This window comes from Halichoerus grypus, chromosome 7 (genome assembly GCF_964656455.1).
Source record: "Halichoerus grypus chromosome 7, mHalGry1.hap1.1, whole genome shotgun sequence".
Classification (NCBI taxonomy): domain Eukaryota; kingdom Metazoa; phylum Chordata; class Mammalia; order Carnivora; family Phocidae; genus Halichoerus; species Halichoerus grypus.
This window is the reverse complement of record NC_135718.1, coordinates 86,411,718-86,433,242: the sequence shown is the minus strand read 5'-3', so window position 1 is coordinate 86,433,242 and position 21,525 is coordinate 86,411,718. Positions and strand designations below refer to the sequence as shown.

General features: G+C 52.7%; 1 protein-coding gene and 1 long non-coding RNA gene across 2 annotated transcripts in view; one reads left to right on the top strand and one right to left on the bottom strand.

Moving 5' to 3' along the window:
• Window positions 1-21,525, bottom strand: part of CNIH3 (cornichon family AMPA receptor auxiliary protein 3) — a 305,955-nt gene that overhangs the window by 1,420 nt on the left and 283,010 nt on the right. The gene's annotated exons all lie outside the window — the stretch shown is intronic.
• On the top strand, window positions 16,071-21,473 carry LOC118547690 (uncharacterized). The gene is made up of 3 exons (XR_004923222.2): window positions 16,071-18,110; window positions 20,006-20,272; window positions 20,447-21,473. It is a non-coding gene; the product is annotated as an uncharacterized LOC118547690 (long non-coding RNA).

Below are 21,525 nucleotides of genomic sequence, written 5' to 3'. Positions count from 1 at the left end.
CCGGTCAGCCATTCTCCAGGGCTATCTACATTAACATAACTACCGTTCCAAGCAAATAGCCTGGCTGTTCACTGTACGAACTTCCCGAAAGGTTCACCAGCTCTTCATGGGAAGCATCGACAGGGTGGTTGCAGCCCAAGATTCCCTTGCTTTAGAATCTTTGCCCTGCTGTCCCCACCCACCCCCAACCACGAGAGGCTCAATATACTATGAACCACGCCCAGACCACATCCACAAACAGAACTCCGACCTATAGTCTGCGGCACTCAGCCGAGGAACTAGTCACGGTCAACAATAACCAGCCCGGGAAGCCAACCTACTACCTACGAATCAGACTCCTAAGAAGTCAGCCTACTGTCTCTAGCCAACAGTCTGGGAAGCCAGGACCTGATTAATAATCGCCAGCTTCCTGGTTGCTGGGCTTACTTGCCACTTAGACCAACGGAAGGAGAGAGCCAGGCAGGCACCCCTAACCAGTCACATGGGATGCCCAGCATCCGGTCAGCCTGCCTATACCTTCCCCATGCCGATAGCCTCCGATCAGGGCACACGTGAATTCCCTTTCTCCCACCCCTCTGCTTTCCTTTGTGTCTGTGCCGAATGCAAGCGATGGTGGCTGATTCCCTCGCTCTGAATCCATAGTCTTTGCCCGCTCCTGTTTGGATGGTCTCTCTTTGTTTCCACAACTGCTGTGTCGTGATCCTGACCCAATCCCAACTAAGGCTGTGTCAGGAAGCAAACATTTTCATATTTCTAAGAGTCAGGGCTCTCTGAGCAAATTTTCCGGAATCTGATGAAAGGACACATTTCAGAGGTTAAAGGGCATGCGGGTGCCACAGAGCGCCAGAAAGATTCACCTCTCTGGAGATACACATTTATATTTCAAGGGAGGATAAAACCTAGACATGGAGACATTCCAGGGTTGTAAGCAAGCCCTGAGAGGCTTGTCTTATGTATCTCTGGACACATTTATTTACATTCCACGGGGATCTGCCTCTTCCCAAGGAGACTGTGTTTGTGGGGAGCTGGGCTGCAGTGCATGCCATCCTATGTAAGCAGATTGGCAATTTCGGGGTTCCTCTCCTGTATGCAAGGAACCCCCTTGTACACCCAGGCCCAGCCACCTGGCTCTCACTTATATCGTTCCCCCCACCCCCACAAAGAGGGAAGAATTGGCATGTGGGGAACTCATGCAGTTATTGCTGTAAAGAAATAATAATCTGCCTGGATCCAGAGCACTTGTGGTTTCAGGAAAACATAAACAAAAATTTGTAAGATGTAATATTAAAGCTTTAAAGATACTAAAGATATTTTTGAAGATATTAAAAACTTATTAGCATACCCCTTCCCCTTGGAGAGACTTGCCTTAAACCAAACTTCAGACTGTCAGTAAACTCCAACCTTCCCTTCCCTCTGTGAGACCCAACGGTCAAGGTGGTGTTCTTCCTTCCCACTATGTCTTACCAATGGTTGGTATTGGCAGTAGCTGGGGAGCTGGTGCTTGATATAACCAATATTTGTTGAGCACATACTGTATGCCAGGGACTGCTCTGGGCACCCGGGCTATGTCAGTAAACAAAACAAAATGCCCAGCCCTCCAAGCTCATGTTCTGCTGGGGTGGGGTGCACAGTGACATCAAGAAGGGGAAGGAAGTGGAGCAGTATGGAACAGTACGGTAAAGGGCGGACGAGGGATGCCTGAGCAGGGGAGGTGGGTTGCAGGATGAGAGACTGAGACTTGAGTAAGCACTTTGTAGGGGAGGAAAAGCAATTTTCCCTCCACCCTTCTAGGTTCTTGCCTGAGACCCCCCCCCCCCGCCATAGTAAAAGGTGGATTAACAGGAGAAACACCCCAGAAGTTTAACAATATGGGTACCTCTTATATACATAAGAGAGACCCCCCAAAACAGAGTAACTCTCTAAATGGCCCAGACCATCACCTTAAATACCATCTCCAGCTAAAGACGAAGGAGACTGCGAGGGTGGGGTTCGGGATGAGGAGGTGGGGGAAGGGGGCTAGGAAGCCAGTCCTGGGGGTTGTCAGACAAAACATAGTCATCAACGATATGGATGTTGTGCAGGTTTAAGACTTGCCTTCTTTACTGATAAGAGTTTCTGGAGATTCAGCCACCCTTCTCTTCCCAGTACAGAGAGGGAGATGCCCTTACAAACAGATTTCCCCTATAAACTTAAGTGTATCTTACAAAAGGGTCACTTCTACTAGTTGTCAGAGCTTCTCCTGTGTCTGCTGTTTCTTAAAAATAACCAGCTCAGGGTCTGGGAGGCTCAGTTGGTTAAGCGTCCGACTCTTGGTATCAGTTCAGTTCAGGATCTCAGGGGCATGGGGTGGAGCCTCGTGTGGGGCTCCAAGCTCAGTGCAGAGTCTGCTTGCAATTCTCTCCCTCTGCCCCTCCCCTGCTCATGCATGCTCTCTCTAAAATAAATAAACAAATAAAATCTTTAAAAAACAACAACAACAACAACTCAAGATCATCCTTATGCCAAAGAGGCATATTTTGGGTGACATAGTCCACTCTCCTTCAGCTTGAAAGAAGTGAGGGCATAGGCCTCTGGGAAATCTGGGGGGGAGGGTGTTCAGGCAGAGGAACCAGCCAGAGCCCCTGAGAGCTAAAACCAACCCATGTATCAGGCCACGCAATGCATTCACTAGAGTTGCAAGTTGTCCTAAAACACTTCCTTAACTGTACCTTGAAAGGGATTTATCTATTCCCATATTTCCATTGTATTTGCAGCTCAACTCCCAATTAGAAATGCAGTACTACAGCTATCAGTGTGCAAGAAAAGGGAGTTAACAAATTATGCCTGACATTTCCAGAAGCAAGTTTCTTTACAAGGATTAAACTTCAGTGTGCTTAGGAAACTAAATATTTTATAGGGTTTGTGGCAAGAAAATGCCACAAAGAAGGCCAAAGTTTAATAGCAAAAAACAAAGGTATTGAAATATCTTTGCATTTGCAAGCCTTTCTCAACACATGAAAAGATCCGATTTCAGTTGATTTCAGTCTTTAAAACACAATGGAAGGCTGTTGCTGATTGTTAAAAACATCTTTCTTTGCTTTAGTAGTTTTTATTTTTAAAATATTTTTATTTATTTTTTTAAAGATTATTTGAGAGAGAGAGAGAGTGAGCTCATGCACATGCACGCGTGCAGTGGGGGGAGGGGCAGAGGCAGAGTGAGAAGCAGACTCCCTGCTGAGCAGGGAGCCCAACACAGGGCTTGATCCAGGACCCTGGCATCAAGATCTGAGCTGAAGCCAGATGCTTAACGGACTGAACCACCCAGGCAGGCCAGTAGTTTTTATTTTATTAAATTAATAAAAACTTAGTCATTTACCATAAATAAGCAGAGAGCCCCTACCCCAGACCTATGCCAGGTGAGAAGAGCAGCCCTTGGTCAATTCACAGCCTCAGGAGAGAAACATATAGATAAGTAACTGCAATACAAATGGTAGGGAAAACAGGGGGACCGTTCATCAGGCGTGCTGGAGCTCAAAGAGGAAGGGGCTTTGGAGCCAACACTTGAAAAATGACAGTAGCAAACACAGTGCTGACTGTGTGTTGGGCATTGCTCTGAGTGCTTTATGACTATTAGGTTACTTTATCTGAACCACAGTGCCATGAGATAGAAATTGGTTTTGGTCACATCTGTAGTTGAGAAAACTAAGACACAGAGAGGTTAAGGAACTTGCCCAAGGTTAACATAGCAAGTGCATGACCCAAATAGAGCCCATGGGATCTGGTACCCGAATGTGTGCCCTTACCCCCAGTGCTTCTTCTCTAAGAGTGGGAGTTTCCCTTTCTGGAGTCTGACTGGTCTTCCTAACACCCTGCAGGGGAGGAAGACATTTTCCTTCACCTGCTGAGGTTCCCTGGGTGGGTCTGAAAAAGTTTTTCTTGTTTTGTTTTGGTTTTTTTGCCATATAACATCATATTAATTTTAAGTGTACAACATAAAGATTTGATTCATGTATACATTGTGAAATCATCCTTCACCACGCACAGTATAATTTATGTTTCTTGTGATGAGAACTTGTAGGATTTACTCTCTTAGCAACTTTCAAATCTATATACAGTATTCTTACTCATGCATAGTTACCGTGCTGTGCACTGCCTCCCCAGGACCTATACTCATCTGATAACCGGAAGTGTGCACCTTTGACTTCCTTCACCCGTTTGGCACACCCCCTACCCCCACTGCTGGCAACCACTACTCTGTTCTCCCCATCTATGTTTTCAGGGGGGTTTTGGATTCCACATGTAAGTGATATTATTCTGTTTGTCCTTCTCTGTCTGGCTTAGTTCATTTAGCATAACACCCTGAATCATGAATTATTACTGAATTCATTTATTAGTTCTAAGAGTTTCTTGGGGAGTCTTTAGGGTTTTCTATATATAGTATCATGTGATCGGCAAATAGAGTTTTATGTCTTCTATTCTGATCTGGATTTTTTTTCTTTTTGCTTGATTGCTGTGGCTCAGACTTGCAATACTGTGTTGAATAAGTGGCAAGAATGGGCATCCTTGTCTTGTTCCTGATCTTAGAGGAAAAGCTCTCAGTTTTTCACCTGTGGCCTTGTCTTTTCGGCCTCTGTTATGCGGATGTACATTCCCTCTGTACCTACCCTTGAGCGTTTCATCATGCATGGGTACTGACTTTTGTCAGAAGCTCTCCTTTTTTGTCAAAAATTCCCCTTGGCCCTCTTTAGGGTCCCTGACTGGGTCTAAAACAGAACAAGAGGCTTTTATAGCTTTTAGACAAGGAAGCGATCGATTTGTGAATCATTGACAAGACAAAGGGGAGTGAGTGGTAAAGAGGTTGAGTAGGAAGATGAGGGTTGGTTTAACAAAGTTTGTAAAGATTTCCTGGCCCCAAATTCCCAGAATCTGGGTCTGGTGATGAGAATGTCTTCTTTCCTCCTGATACAGGAAGGGTGCCTTTCACATGGGGTTCTATGGCCTGTTTCAGGGAGGAAGGGTGGGGGCTGGGGAGGCAGAGTGACCTTCCCGATTCTTCCATTCCTATTTAATCCACCATATTTGGGGGCAGTGTGTCCTGAGCCCCGTCAATGTGCATATGAAAAGCACCAGGCTTCCCCATTGACTTCACGACAGCACAGCACTCCTATCCCTCTGTCGGCACCCCTCTAACTCAGCTCCCATGCAGGAGCAAATGTATCCTGGGCTTTCTCCACTCCAAACTTCAAGGTCAAATGTGCCATGCCTTTGTTCACTGGGATCCCTCCACAGGCAAACCCTTACTGGTCCTTCAAGGCAGGACTTCAATCACATGTCACGGATTTGTGGAGTGAATAAGACAAGCAGCACGCACCATCGCTCTGTGAGTCAGTGTTCCTGTCATCCCGTTTTGCAGTTGAGGACACTGAGGCTCAAGAAGGTTTGCCCAGGATTACAGGGAGTAAACTGTCTTTAATTCTTCGGATGCCAAGTCCAGTGTTCTGCCCGTGCCTGGGGAAGAAGGATGGCCCCCAGCAAGGTGCCTAGAGCTGATGGAACTGGAAGGGACAGTCCCTGTGAAGGAGAGTGTCCCTTTTGGTTATCTCGATGCCAAGTTTGGGGGGAAACTTGGGCTGCTCCAGTACTCTGTAATGCTTGCTGAATTGTGAAGGTTCTCCTTAAAACTCATGCTTCCTTAAAACTGTTCCCATTCTCTTGTTTTTAATGAATTATGAGCCATCACTTATTTATAATCTATCTACAGCTGCCTTTATGGGGCAGAAAATGAACTACTTGCCAAAGTAATTACCCTTTTTATAGACTTAGAACAAATGCTCCTGGCCCATTCCTTTCTAAATGGCTGTCATGCTAGGTTTCTGCTCTTTTCTGACCTGCCTGAATCTCTATGCTCATTATGGATCCAGTTAGGGTGATTTTTCTCACTCACCCTAGAAGCCAGACTGACTTATGCAGAAAGCTGGCTTCTTTCTGTAAGAGCTCAAGCATTTTTAGTAAAAGGTTGTTCCTTTCCCAAGAGTGAACAGGTGCCTTCAGACCAACGCAGCCTTCTCTGAGCGCAGGCTCGTAATCTGCTCGACATGGATGCTATCACTTAGGTGTGTGGCTCACTTGTCCAGCCAGGCGGCAAGGAGGGAAGCCATGCAATTTGTTCAGCTCAGGGCAGGAAACATCAGGGCATTTATGCCAAAGAGAAAGAAAATTACTAGTTATTGATCTGACTCGGTATTCAGATTTAATAGTTACATTTAGCATTCCTAATTATAAATGTACACAAATATTTACACACAGAGCAACATATTGTTCAGCCAGTAATTATTCTAGAAATTATCCTTGTGTCTAAAATGAACCGAGCATACAGGTGAAAGCTGCTGTTACCAGTTACCTCGTGTAAGAATCTCCTTGATCACTTTTTGCTGAGTATTATTAGATTAGAAGCCAGAAGTCCTCCAAACCCTGAATGCAATTTCTAGAGGTGATATTAAAGAAGCATTTTAAAGAGTGAGGCTCAGAGGGATAATAGAATTGCAAATGGGTTACAGAGAGGATTCCAATGGTCAGGATTAGTTAGGAAACGGGATTTTAAGGCACAAATGTGACAGGCCTGCTGTCAACCTCATTCTAGGGTTCTGGTCTCAGAAACAAGCCAGGTCTGGACTCTCATGTGTTCTTTCCATGCTTAACAAGCAAAAACTTTGAGCTCAGCTCCAGTGTTTGCTTAATGATTGGCTGCCAAATGGACCGTGGGAAGACTTGAGATGTCATCTAGCCTACGATGCGGTGGTTTTAAGCTTCATCCAGGGATGGTGGTTATGCCGTAAGCAGCTGTGCGATTTTAGGTGAGTCACTGAGCCCCTTTCTGGCCCAGGCTTCCTTACTGTGAAATGAGGCATCTGTGAATCTGTGACAAGCCACCAGGGAGGATGGAGTCATCTGTCGGTGGGAACAGATCATAGGACGATCGAGCACCATGTAGAGAAGATGGGGACCCTTCACGTCCAGGGTGCATCTGGGCATCTCTTCCTGCCCCTGAGAGAAGGGAGGACGGGAGAATGGTGGAAGGGAAGGGAGAGAATGGGACAGGAGGGGGCAGGGAAAATGAGTGGATGCGCGAGGGGATGAATGGTCCCAGCGGGGCAGAGAGTGAAGGCCGGGTCCCTCCAGCCTCCAGGTTTTTCGGTCTCCTGGCCGCTTCTCCGGAGAAGGCGAGTGGGGCCACCCTGCCTCGCCCTGCAGCCCCACTGGCCTCTGCAGGGGTCTGACCAGCATGCTCACACTGAGGCTCTCTCAAGCCTGCTGTTTTTCTTGAGGGCTTTTTGGTAACGATGGCTGTATTTCCAGAAAATGTGTGTTTGGAACATAGTATTTTAGACAGAGAGGAGGCCAAAACGTATTCACTCCCACCCTTTACTTTTACGGGTGAAGAAAACACAGACCATATTTTATTGCCACTTGCTTGGACAATGCTTGAAGTGCCTGAGACTTCAGAAACATGACCTTTCAGTACTAATGAGACACTTGGTTGAGAATGCCCAATGAAATGTCTATGCTATTTCTCAGCTGTTCTGTGTAATCTCCCTGGACTGTAAATGTGTTAAGGAAAGAGATTATGAGGAGATTCTTAATTTCGCACCAAACACACACTCGTGCATGCTGCCGTGCTCATAAACATGCAATACCCAGCCACAGAATGCACACACATGCAATGGACACACATGTGCATAGCACACGGCACACACAGCACACATATACGCACACACATACGTGTGCGCATGTGCAGATGCACATGTGCATATATACCAGGCCTGTAAGACATGTGCACCTATATACATACCTGCACACACACGCACGTGTGCACACATTCTCTAAGTTCAGTGTTCTGCACCAGGAGGCGTCAGGCAGTCCACAGGGCGCACTGCATGACTGACAAGGCCACGGGTGACCTCATGCTTCCGTGAGACCATGCCCTCCGTCTTTCCCCATGAACCATTTCGTTGGGTTGAAAGGATTTGTTGGAGGACACCTGAATCTAATAAGAGAACCGTATGTTTGATGTGGTCTTTACCACCAGCTCACGTCTTTAGCATGTGTCTCTTTCAATCTTGCACATCTCAGAATGTCTGGATTCTGTTTTCTTCTCTTTAAACCATGCTTTCAAACAGACCAATGTGACTTCATCAGAATTAAGTAACATTGCCAAGAGAAGGACAAGCCAAGCCATTGGCTGGGAGAATACACTTGTAGATCACATTTCTGACGACGGACTTATATCCAGAGTATACAAAGGACTCTCTTTAATAAAAAAAAAACCCAACAACACATTTTTTAAATGGGCAAAAGATTTGAACAGACACGTCACCAAAGAAGACATACGGCTGACAGAAAAGCACGTGTAGATGTTCCACATAACTGGCCCTGAGGGAAATGCAGACGTAAGCTGCAGTGAGGCACGGCCACTTCTCTGTTGGGCTGCCTCAGCCGGGGGAGGCAGGGTCTTACAAATGTAGACGTATGCTCACCCCCGGACCCAGCAACCTCACTCCTAGATAGTTACCCAAGGGAAAGAAAAACATAACTTCGCTCAAAAACCAGTATGCGGGGGCGCCTGGGTGGTACAGTCGGTAAGAGTCCGACTCTTGGTTTTGGCTCAGGTCATGATCTCAGGGTTGTGAGACGCTCAGCGTGGAGCCTGCTTAAGATTCTCTCTCTCCCTTTCCTTCTGCCGCTCCACCTACCCTCCTCCCCCTCTCTAGAAAACAAAACAAAACAAACAAAAAATGGTGTGCAGATGTTTATGGTGCCTTCTTTGTAACTGCCAAAAACTGGAAAGTACCTACGTGTTCGTCAACAGACAAGTGGATCAACTGTGGTCCTTCGAAACAGTAAAAAAATACTCAACATTAAAAAAGACTAAACTGTTGATACACACAACCACATGGGCAAACCGGAAACGCATAAGCCGGGTGATGGTAGCCAGACTCAAAGCCCACCTACTGCAGGATTCCGTTTACAGCACACCTGGACAATGCAAAACGACAGAGACAGAAAAGAAAAGAATGGTTCTAGGGGCTGGACCTGCAGGCAGGGGCTTCACTCCAAAGGGGCATGGAGCAATTTGTCAGGATGATGGAATCATCCTATATCTTGATTTTGATGGTAGTCTCATGACTGTATACACTTGTCCAAACTCCCAGACCGTACACTAAAAAGGATGGATTTTGGGGGCACCTGGCTGGCTCAGTTGGTGGAGCATCAGACTCTTGATCTCAGGGTTGTGAGATTGAGCCCCACGTTGGGGATGGAGCCTACTTCAAAAAAAAAAAAAAAAAGGATGGATTTTTGCCATGAGTAAATTATACCTTCAAACAAATAAGCTGATTATTTTCTGAGTACCTCTTTCTTTTAGTACACTATTGAATACAGCGAACACCAACCAACCCACCGTGAACATTCTGCCTTGAAATCTCTTCACCCAGAGCCACAAGTTCGTTAGTATATTCTGGACAGTCTCATCCAGTGATCCATCCACATGGCGAAGCTTGCACACTGGCCATCTCCTGAGGCCAGAGCCTACCTTGCAGGATGGATTCGGCTGCAGCTCGAGTTTGGAGCCCATTCCTGTAGGAGTCAGCTTGTGCCGCAGCGACAGACCACACTCAGATTCCAGGCGGCACGGCAGGGTTTCTGTCTCCCCTGTGAACCACGGGGGCCGCGGGCGGGCCGAGGTTCCCCCGGGCCGGGCTGCTCTCTGCTAGGCTCCTTGTGTCTGCTCCTTGCGCCCCGAGGACAAAGGAGCCGCCACCACCTGGGGTGTGGTGTTTTCACACCACAGGGCAGAGCCTCAACCACACAAGTACAGAAAACTGTTTTGCTCAGAGACGGCGGCGCACGTTCCATTGGCCAAAACAAGTCCCACGGCCAAGTCCAAAGTCAGGGCAGGAGGGAAGAGGACTCTCCCGCCCAGAAGCTCAGTGAGCGTTGGGGACACAAGTCACTGCAAACAGAACAGCCGTTCTCAGGAACACCGTGCGACTGCAGGGAAGAGCCAGACAAGAACCTCAGTGCACAGAAGATCCAACAGCGTCACACCGCGAACTAGGTCTTATACAGCAGCTAAAGGGAATCGACCATCTGTTCATATCCATCCATCTAGGTCATCAGGGATCGCGCTCAAAAATACAATGTTGAGTGAAGAAATGAAGTTGATGGTTTGGTTGGTGTTGGGGTTGCTTAGCTAAACTGCTCTGTAATGGTGCTGCTTCAGCTACAGCAACATCCTAAGACAGATGATTTAATTCCCCCCAGAGAAAGACAGGCAGAATAAACCCCCGGCAAAATGACTGGGCCTTGAAAGTCTCCAGAATCTATACCCAAGCCATGGCCCAAAGCATCCCTTCTTTGCAGACCCCGAGAAAGACTCTGCATCGCCTGGAGTTCAGAAGCTCAGCTCAGGCAGGCCCGGGTGTGAAGCCAGCTCCGAAGGGTCGTAGGAACGTGCCACTCTGCAGGTGGGCAGCACTCAGAGCCCGTCCCACATAATTACCAGTCCTGTGGCCGCGGGCAAGTGATTGAACGCCTCCGGACCTCAGTTCTTCCGAACATAGGATAAATGAGGATGATAACGGGGTTGTTCCGAAGAAGGAGTGAGGTTGTCCATATGATGCCATTAGAGAAGGGACTGAAACAGGACCCCGTTCATCCTTCAAAAAGCTGATTATCTACCCACAACCTTTAAAAAATGAAACAGAACTGGAGATGTAGCTGGACAGTTTTTCCTGTCCAGCACTTTGGGAATGACATTCCGTCCTCTCTCCTGGCCCGCAAGGGTCTGCTGGGAAGCCCCCTGACAGCCTCCTGGGGGGCTCCCTGCCTCTGCTCTACCCCCCATTCACCACCCCCACAGTAAGTGTCATCTTCGTCCTCCAAGAAATAACTTCATGGCACCAAATGCACCCGTGCCCAAGCGAGCGTGGAGATGAATGTGCTCCAGGACCGCAGGGTGAGGGAGGGAGAAGGCGGGCGGGGCTTGGGAGAACCACAGAGAGGCTACTACCCCCGCCACCTGCCGCCGCACCTCTCCCTCCATCTCCAGCTCAAACTCAAACCATTTTAGGAAATCACCTGCAAAGCCTAAGAGTGCCTGGCAATGCTTACAACCTACCACAGCCCCCCAACGCTCCGGAGCGCAGGTTTCTGCCGAGTGGTGGGGGCACGTTCGTAGGAGGAAGCATTTTTGGAAATAGAACCTCCACACCCCTCAAGATAAAACGAGAACGTATACTCCTTGGTAGGGATTCTGACAGTGTTATTTCTTACTCTGCGGTGCAAGAAAGAGAAGCGTATGGTGCGCAAACACCTTTCAGGTCCTGGGTGTGAAGTCATGAAGTTGTTTGTGAAAAACAGCTCAGTTCTATACTTAAATGCCTGCAACACAGCTGTCTCCATGGTGCAACACGGGACGCCAGGTGGCATTTGGTAGACTGACAACAAAAGAAGTTGGTACTGGATGTACCCTGGTGTCACAGGAATAATTATGCTACCGAACAGTTGCTGAAATCTATTTTTAACATAAACCTCAATAATAGACATAAAAATGAAAGATTCTGTAAACCTGTTATGGGGGAAAAAATGACTCAGGTTGAGAGACTTTCAGTAAGTGAGGGAGGTTGTCACTCACTTTGTCCTCTTGAAGGTCAAGAACAGCCATGGTCGTCCCCCTTCACTTCTCTTCACCCCTCGCACTTCGTGCTATCCCCCCGTCTTCCAAAGTACCGCCCTCGCTAGGTTCTCTTCCTCTCTGTTCCTCCGAGTACGTTCCTGCCCTTCTCTTTCCCTCCTGCCCCGAGCAAGTGAAAGAAGTGGTTAAGAAAGTGAGCTGGAATCAGATATCCGATCGGATATCACTTCTTTGAGCAATCTTGGGAAATAACTTAATATCTGTAAATCTCCATGTTATCATCTGTCTAATCAAGATTATGAGCATGCTCCTACAGCGTAAGCTCCCTGCTGGGCCTCCCCTTTGTACAACTTCAGAGGGCCCCATTTCACTCTGCGCACATGCCCCCTGCACCCTATACTGTATAAGGCAACAGGCAGCCCTGGCTCCCTCACCAGTTTGAGATCTACGTGGGCAGATACTGTCTGTTTGGTCCACCAAGTGCCTAAGGCACTGTGTGGAGTATAGTAAACACCCAGTAAATGCATATGAGCATCAGCTCTGTCACCATCTGCCACTCAGGGTCTTCTTATCTTTCTGCTCCAACATCCTGCAGTGCAGCTCCTACGCTCAAGGTCATATCACCGTCCAAGATGGCTGCTGGAGCACCAGCCATTGCATCCATATCCAAACAGCAGAAAGGAGAAAGGGCAAAAAAAAGTGTGCTTCCCAGCTAATCCATTCTCAGTAATGAGCCTTCCCAGGAGCTCCAGGAAATGCTTCCATTCACAGCTCTTGGTCTTGAACTTAGATGTGTGACTACACCTAACTGCAAGGGATTGAGAAATACAGTTCTTGGCTAGCTCACTGCTGCCCCATAAAAAATCAGGGTTTTGTATTTAAAAAGAAAGGGAGACTGTACATTGGTAGGCACCTAGCAGTTTCTGCCACAAGGGCCTGGGACACGGCTCAGAGACCTCCCTCCAGGACTCCTCAGTGAGGCCCGGCCCCCGGGCTCTGCCTTCACGGCCTCACGCTAGGGAGGGCACTTCTCTGCAGAGTGGCCTGTCACGTTTTTGGAACAATCAATTTCTGAGCATTTCCATTTTTTATTTGTTTTGCTTTTGGCTCCAACAACTATTTTTCTGTGACTTCTGCCAATCTGTACTAGTTCTGCTTCATGAAACTGTACTGAAAACAATCTACGTTTTTCTTCAGTATGATGGTGAATGCTTTCCTGAGTGCTTGGACAATATAGCCCTTCACATTTTTTAAGGAGGCCACTCTGTGATCACTGCAAACTTGTCTTCTTCGAGCTCTAGCTCTCCAGTTCCCTAAACCTTTCTTCACAAGACCCTTCCCTGTTCTTGCTCTCCACCCGGTTGTCACGGACCTTCATAAGACCCAGCTCCCAGGCTGTGCAGGACGCTCCAGATCTGAGCCAGCCGGTTGGGACCGTGGGGGACCTCGCTCTGTCCCTGTTCTTGCTGTCACCTGCATCACACCGGTGGCTCGTAAGGAGCTGGGTCTACTGAATTCCAGGTAGCTTTCCCAGGAATCTCTATCAGGACAAGTGCTCCCATTTTGTAGTTTATAATGTTGTTAAACTGAGTACATTTCTCTTTGACCTTGTTGTATTTTCTCTTTAATGTGGGCCCCAAATTTCAACTTGTGGAGACGTTTTAGAATCTTGATGCTGCTGTCCCCACCCTCCCTCCTGCAGCCTCGTCGTGTCCGTCCCATGTCTGAGCAGCCTGCCTCCTGAGTCTTCATCGGGGCCAACCCTTTGGAAGAGCATTGTCACGTGAGGGTCAGAGTCACGTACAAGGACTTGGGTGAATTCCACAGTGTCATGTAGATCGGGTAGGGAATGGACTCTACTAGAAAAAAAAACTTACAAAATGAGGATCAGCAAGAACAGGGAGGACATAAGTCTTTCTCACAGTGACAGCTGACCTCACCATGTGACTCTGGGTGCTGGGGGAGGGGCCTGGCCCCCAGTTGCTGTCCCTTCTTCTAAGGCAAATTTGAGAACAACCTTACTGGGCACCTGGCAGCCCAGATCTGGGCTTTCTGGGGAAGTTCTGCACCTGGAGACCCCAGGGCCCACGGGACATTGCAAAGCTCACGGGAGGATGCCACGGGTACTTCCCACGTGCCACTGGAGGACAGGGGCCCCAAAGCCCGGCTGGCTGGCTGTCCAGACAACCTGGGGTGGGGCGTGTTTTCCCAGGGTCATTTGTGCCCAACTCTGCCACCTGCACCACACCTCTCAGGTAAAGACTGAATTCAGTCTTTCATTCAGCTACAAACTCACCTAAGAATATTGATGTCCGACTCAAAGCATCCGTCTGTCTATAAAGAAATCAGTAAAAAACATGCAGCCCTCACCAAAACCTCACTGCACCCATGCGTGTACCCAGCCTACCCCCTTCCAGAAGTGAAGCTCTTCGAGCACAGAGACTGTGCCTTATTCAGTCATGGGCCGGAGGTTAGGCTCTGCGCCAGGGTACCTGTCCCGTTCTAGATCTCCCACATCTGCTGTTTCACCAACTCTGCAACCCTTCAGGGTGGGTAACACCCACCGGACAGGTGAAGAAACCGAGGTTCAGAGGGGTGAAGTGTTGCACAGATGAGGGTCACCGGGGCTGGATTTCAGCTGAGCTCTAAGTGCCCCAAACCCTGTCCTGTTGTATTAACTGCCTTAATGTGTGCAGGCTCGTGATAAATACCAATGGAGGGTGTAGTCGGTGTGTCTTTGCACTCCCAGGCAGGATTATGAGTGACAATTCCCGACACAGATAGACGAATGTCCTTGTAATAGAGTCATGTCAACACGGTCCTCCCAGGAGGATACCAGGCAAAGGGCACCTGTTACCAGGTCATGAAATGGGCGGCACCCTGGGCACGAGCTCCCGCAAGCCTCTCTAGGACCTCACCAGCCTCACCCCCACCCCCCCACACACCCCCACCACTCCTCCGCCAAAGTCCTGGCCCGGCACCGGGGCTCTCAGCCACTCGCCACTGACAGCAGAGGCTCGGCTCCTCTCAGGCCATCAAGTGTCCAGTCTGGTCTAATATCGAGAGTCCAGAATCTCACGCAGTTCAAGGTCGTCCCTGCTCCACCTGCCCAGGACGCCTGGGGAGTTGGGGCCCCCTCTGAGAGCTGCTCACAAGCTTCCCACCCACCCCCATCGCAGGTTCCGCGTCCAGCAAAGTATCCCCAGCCCCTCTTGGGGCAGGGGCTGCACCTGGCAGAATGTCTTCTTGGGCAAAGCGTTTTCAGGTCGCTCACGGCCGCTCCTCAAACTGCAGCCCGTGGCTCTCCCCAGGCAGGTGTTCTCCGGTGGTCGTTTCTCTTTGGCTGCCAGTGAAGGGAAGGGCCCTGGTTCGTGGGCCCCCATAGGTGGGGTGGGGGCGGGGGTGCACTGGATGGGTTCTCGGCCTTTCCTTACACTGCCAGGTGCTGGCGGGGAGCGGCCACTGTCCTGAGGTGTTGCTCCTGTCGTTCTCGGCCTCGGGTGCTTCCGAGACCGTAGGAACGGGTGTGTTGGACATCTGTAAAAATAAGCAACTCAAGGCTGCAGAAGGGGGGGGAATAAAGTGATCCACAAGGGGAAAGAGAGGCGTTAACATCAGTGCCGTGCGTGGGGCACCCTCTTCGTGCGCTCTCCGTGACGCGGGTGACAACCCATCGGGACGCTACCGTCGCCCTGCCCGCTCCGTGCATCCTCTGGCAAGTCCACAGATACGGACACGGAAGGTCCCGCCTTTCTGGGGAGCCCAGGTGACACAGATTCCAAGAAGCCGGCAGGGAGGGTGGCTCGTCTCTGGGAGCCACGAGGACGAGGGACAGCCCGCCGTGTCTGGGGCCACGCTGCTGGAGGTGTGGCCGGGAACCCCTGATTTGCGCTACTTCAGGTCCCATGACAGACAGGCGTGGCGGCTCGGGACACTGTCCCATCGTAGCTAAACTCCTCCACCCACCGTCCCAGGTCCCAGGTCCCACCGAGGCCGCTGGGCACGCCCACCTGGCCGCCGGGGGCCCCTCCGCCCCACCCCAACAACCGCTTTCCTGGCCCCCGGTCAGCGACCTGGCTTCAGCGTGACGCGCTTCCCCCCACCACGAGGTCACCCCGCTTCAGCAACGCGCACAGACCTCTCATTTCACGTCCTGACCGAGACATCCAACACGAAACGTGCCTGCTTCCTCTCCGCTCGCGCTTCCGCTTCCCCGGCTTCCGCGGGCACCGAGGAACCACACTTGCAGTTGGCCGCTACGGCCGCCAGGCGGGGACGGAGCGCGGCGCGGCGCCATGCGGACTCGGCTTCCCAGGAGGGCCCGGCGGCTGCCCAGGCTGAAGCGCCCGCCGCCCGCCACGCAAGGCGGCCGCGCACGTGCGCGCGGGCAACAGTGAGTGCGCAGTGAATGGTGCGTGGGGGCTGGGCTTGCGCCCTGGGGGTTCGCAGCGTGTGACCCGGTGTGCGCAGTCCGCGCGAACGGGGGCTACGTGTCCATCTGTCCGCACAGAGCCGGGCGCCCAGGACCACCCCGGAGAGGCTTTCTAGCGGGGTCCTAGGTTCCCAGCGCAGCGAGCGGGCGTCCAGTGGTCTCCCGGCTGAACGAGGGTCCTCAGCTCCTCCTCTTCGCCGGGCGGACCCTCCCTGAGAGAGACGCAGAGGACGGCGGGCGGAGCCGCAGAACTTTCTGGACTCGGATCGGCCAGGCAGTCAGCCCTCGGGGACCAGGGTGAGGAGCGCGGGCCTGCGCCTGCCGGGCTCACCGCCCTCAGCTGCCCCCTGCCGCTCCTTCGCTCTGGTCCCCAGCCTGTGGCCAGAGGTCCTCTCTGCTGACTTCTCTGACATTTGATGCAAACCACACGGCGGCCCGAGGAGGGACCTGTGTCTGGACCTGCCCTTCCTCCCGGGCGTGCCGGGCAGCTGTCCACCTCCCCCAGAGGGCACGGCACCCCAGCTGGCTTCTGTCAGGCATGCGCCGGCTGAACACGCTGGAAGAACATCCTTGAAGCTGTAGCCTTGTGACTATGCCTGTCATAAACCCTGGGCTCTACGGGCCGGCCTAACTTGCTCCGGGGCGTTAAATTAAGCGTGCTTTGCAGAATTAGGCTGACACCGGATAGCGTGATGGAAATCTGGCTCGCCTCCCTTTGCGGGGGGACTCGTGGGACACCGCAGGTGGCCTGTCTCCTGGGGGCTGTCCCCTGGGTAAGGGCAGCCGTCACTGGCCAGCAGGGGACAGTGCTGAGCGCTCCGCGTGTGCCACCCTGCCAACCCTCTCAGCCCCACTGTCCGCCTTCCTGGAGGACAGACGGACCTCTCAGAGCCACCTGCCCTGACCATGTGACCTCGTGACGACGTGCACCGCAGCCGGGGCCGGGTGGGCGGTGCTTAAAGCCTCACTCCTGTGATGACTGCAGGCTCGGAGAGCACCCCCTGGGTCCCCAACTTGTAGTGCAGGCGGGAGAGATGCCGCCACCCCGAGGAGTGGCCCGAGGGTCTGAGCGGTGAGCAGAGCCCCACGTCCACGCGGCTGCTCCACCCCCCGCCACCGCGGTCCAGCACTAATCAGAAGACATGGTGGCCCAGTGCGGGGACCCAAGCGCCTCCGTCCCGGGGGCGGGGGTGAGAGGTAGGAGAGCGGCCGGGCACGGGGCACATGCGGACCAGGCCCCAGCCCTGGAGCCCCATCTGAGCTGGAAAGGAGGAACAAGCCAGCGACTCCAGCACTGATGAGTTGTCTACACGGAAAACCACAAACAGGGACTGTTCCTGTTTGGCTCCATCCTGAGCTTGCTCTCTGCCCAACTCGGCGCCCGCACACACAGCCCTCACCCCAAACACTCCCCGGACGGACCCGCGCTGAAATAAGGTTCGGGAAGTAGCGCTCTCCGCTGCCGTTTGCAGCCAGGTCATAGCCAGAGGACTGTGTCTCCTGTATCGGGACAGCACGCCGAGCGTTTGGAGGACAGGTGACTGAGGACAGCCTTGGTCTGGTCCTTTCCCCTCAGACCGACGGGCTGTCTGCGCACCGGGCTGGCACCCCCCGGGACAGCCCACTCCCTTGCCAGCCTAATGACTCTTTCCAGGTCACCTAAGTGACCCAGTCTGGACGCCGCGTACGTGAGTGTGAGCTTCCGAGGTACGCTGGGCCCTCCCCGGGGCCCCCCCTCGGCTGCGCGTGGGTCCCAGCCCCGCGGTCAAACGTGGACTTGTAGAGGCTGGGATCTGGTACCTGCTTCAGAGGAGACCAAGACTTCAATCAGGTGCCAGATTCCAACCATCAAGACGGTGCTGTTTGCTTTGGAAAATGACCCGGTCGACAAGGAAATGCTTTGGGATTGGGATCCTCCATTCACTCTTCCTTCTAGAAACTCCGCTGGTGAGACGGGCAGGTTTTGACCAAAGGCGTCACCTAAGATGAGAGTGTCGGGTTGAGATGGTATGTCGTTGTTAGCACAACTGAGCAGCATCACGGGCCTCCCTCTGAGACCCTCTGAAGCCTGCTCCAGACCCAGATTTGGGGGTTTGAGCTACCTCCTCACAGTAGGACAAGGACCAGGGCCCTCACATAGCGTCACTGTCCCATCCAACCCGCGGCCGGGCACACTCGAATCAGATATATCACAGAGAAGCATGATGAACCAGAGTGCAGGGCACGGTCTCCAGGCCCCAGCTGCCGGGCCCTGTGCTGTGTGTCCCACACACAGGAGGCCCCCAGCATCCTTCCGGGTGAGCCTTCGAGGAGAAAACCCAACTCCCAGGTGTGATCAGAGACACCAGGGAGTACTATGTATGGAAAGGCTCAATCGTGGCTCCTCTCTTCAAAAACTTGGCACCGATATGGGGAGATCCAACAAAAATTAACTTTGGTAAAAATATAAGTTGAGTTACGTAAATACCAATAATCGATTCATGATTAATTGGCAACTGAAAGCCGTGGATGAAAGTCCTACGACCTTAGATACGAGAGCGGCCGTGAGTCAGACTGCCTGGCACGGCCTCACAGTGGTGGTGGGGGGGGTGGGGGTGCAGACAGGCCTGGAAGGTCGCTTCTGAGCACTATTTGCACAGTTAGCCGCAAAGACAGATTTTTTTTTTTTAAGAGAGAGAGTGCATGAGCATGGGGAGGGCAAAGGGAGAGGGAGAGAGAATCCCAAGCTGACTCCCTCCCAACGCGGGGCTCGATCCCACAACCCGAGGTCATGACCTGAGCCGAAACCAAGAGTCGGATGTTCAACTGCCCCAAAGACGGATTTTTTAACACCTGGAGTTGGATTCTCCCTGGAAAGTCTGGTGCTGCTCATATTTCAACCACAGCCATTGTCCCAGGATAACTGTCCAGCTCCAGCTGGTACTCATTCATTCCCTGGGTTCCCGTGCCCCCGTCAGCGTCAGCAGGGCCGCCTTGCACTTCAGCCTCTCCCGGGGCTGAGGCTGACGAGCCTCCACACCGCGGCCTGTCCCCCACAGGCCCCTGCTACAGGGTGTCCGCCGGACGGCACACAGAGCTATCCCAGCCCCCCGCCATCAGCCCTGCTCAGAAGCACGTGGGCGGGCATGGGGGTCAGAGATGACGGAGACACAGCCTTTGTAGACTGAGGGGGTGCAGTCCTTACGTGAACTTCCGCTTTGTGTCATGAGCACAACAACAGGGGCAAACAAAGGGAGCTAAGGGGGTGTGGAGGGGGCCTGGGAAGGCTTCCTGGAGGAGGTGGTGCAGGAGACAGACACTGAGAAAGTAACCAGGCCAATGGGGGAGAGCTGATGGGAGGGCATCACAAGACGAGAGAACACTGCGAACGATGGGGCCGAGGGACAGCAGGTGCATGCTGGTGCCCACACCTCCGAGTGCTGGATGTGCAGGACTGTCCATAAAACTCGGATAGCTCAACACTGGCCTTAGTGGGAGTATTGATATCATGGAAATTGGCAAATGCTACAAATAAGGGGTGTTTTTGTTAATGGAGAGCCAGTTGACCAGCACGCCATTGGCCCGTGTGCGTGAGGCACCAGGGCGACTGGTCAGCTTTAGAACTACCGAGGGTCTTGGTTAAAAGGAACAGGAGTTTATACGACAGGTCCTGGGCTACCTTGAGGCTCCGAGGAAGCGGCATGCCTTTGGGAAAGGATATAACCAAGAAGCTGAATGCTGTCAGAACCTTCCAGAACCTTCCGGCACTCAGCTCTGCCTTTTTAGGACATCTGTCTTGTCTTTCCCTTTCTCTCTCTTTCCTCTGTGTCCCGGTTCCAGGGAACATGGCTGATAAGGCTCTTAAATTTTAAATGTGACAGCTCAGCTCCTGAAAAAGGCTTCTTTCTCCTTCTCTGTTCTAGTTCCAAAATATGCTACAGAAAACCTGGAATCCTCTCACTTTGGCCAGGTGTTCACTGCTGCACCAGCCACTTGTGGCAGGAGAGGGAACCGAAACTGGTCCCTCTCCGGTCGCAAGCCCATCCCAGAACCAGTCGACGGTGGCCAGGGGTCGCGTGAAGGCCGCGGCCTGCGAGGTGGCTGCGGGGATGGGCGGGGGCGGCAGTTCCCAGAAGGAAGGAGGCACGAGGCAGAAACGCAATCGGCTTCGAGGAGGAGGAGAGCAGGAGGTAAGCCGGCAAGGTGGGCAGACATCTGTGCAGCAGGCGTGGGCTGGACCCAGTGGGTGACCCGGGCCTGGGGGGCGGGGGGCGGGGGACCTGGGGAGGAGTGCCCTGCTCACATTTCTGGGGGTTCGGTTTCGGTTTTGACACTGGCTGAATTTTTATTATTCTTACGCACAGAAACCTCAACAGCATCCACTCAGCCCCGCTGGGTGGCCGGTGCTTTATCCTTTGCGTTTTCCAGCTTGGCCCGGGAGCCAGTGGCTTTGGACACGGGATGGTCTGCCCGGTGACGAGGGCTCCCAGGCTCCCCGCCACCGCAGCTGGTCCTGATCGTTTCCACCAGCTGCGCCGGGGCTCCCCCGTCTTCCCAGCTGAGCTGCGTGAGGGCGGCCGGGGTGCGGGTCTTCCTGTGGACACTGCGGGCAGACAGGGAGACAGCGGACTCAGTGGGATCCGCATCTCGCACAACCACTGCCAGCCGAGCCTTCTTCCTTCCAGCAGGGAGGTGACAGGGTCCCCCCTCGCGCGGAGGACAGGTGGCCTCTTGGTGGGGGCACCCCAGGCCAACAACCTCTGCTTCCTCTCTGGCCTTGCCCTGGCTTGGTGTCTGTGTGCCAGCCACCGCAGGGGAGTAGCTGTTCGGTGCTCCGAGGCCAGGGCCTGCTCAAGCGCCGGAGACACTCTCAGACTTCGCTGCAGCCGCCAGCGCCGGGGGCCACGGACACAGCGGGTGAGGTCCCGCTGGGCTGGAAGTTTGCTCCGCTGCCCAAGTCCTTGGGCCTTTTCTCCAACCGGGGACTGACCTCCTCCTGGGCCTCCTGTTTCTTGCCTCGGCGCCCGCAGGGAACGTCAGGTTTCTGTTCAGAGCACCGCGGCCAGTCCCCGTCATCGTGGAGGGTGAGCCTGTGACACATCGGATGCAGGACAGCCATTCCAGGGCGTTCTCTGGCCCAGGCTAGCCCTGGTCTAATGCACTCCCTCCCACGGGGTGCTCGCAAGGCCGTGCTTTGGTCCTGCCTTCCCGCCCCCACCCCACCAGAGTTGCAAGTGCCTGCGGTCCTGGTGGTCGCCTTCCTGCACCCAGGGGTCACGAGCAAACTCATTTCTCTCTGCTCCCTATCACATAAGGCGCCAGGGTCTGGGCCCCACGCGCCTCTCAGTCCCGGTTGTTGCGTCCTTGAGCTGAAATGCAGCAGGTGCCACCCCCTACCCCCAGCCGTTTCCCGGAGACCTCAGAGCGCTCTCCTCCAAGGTGT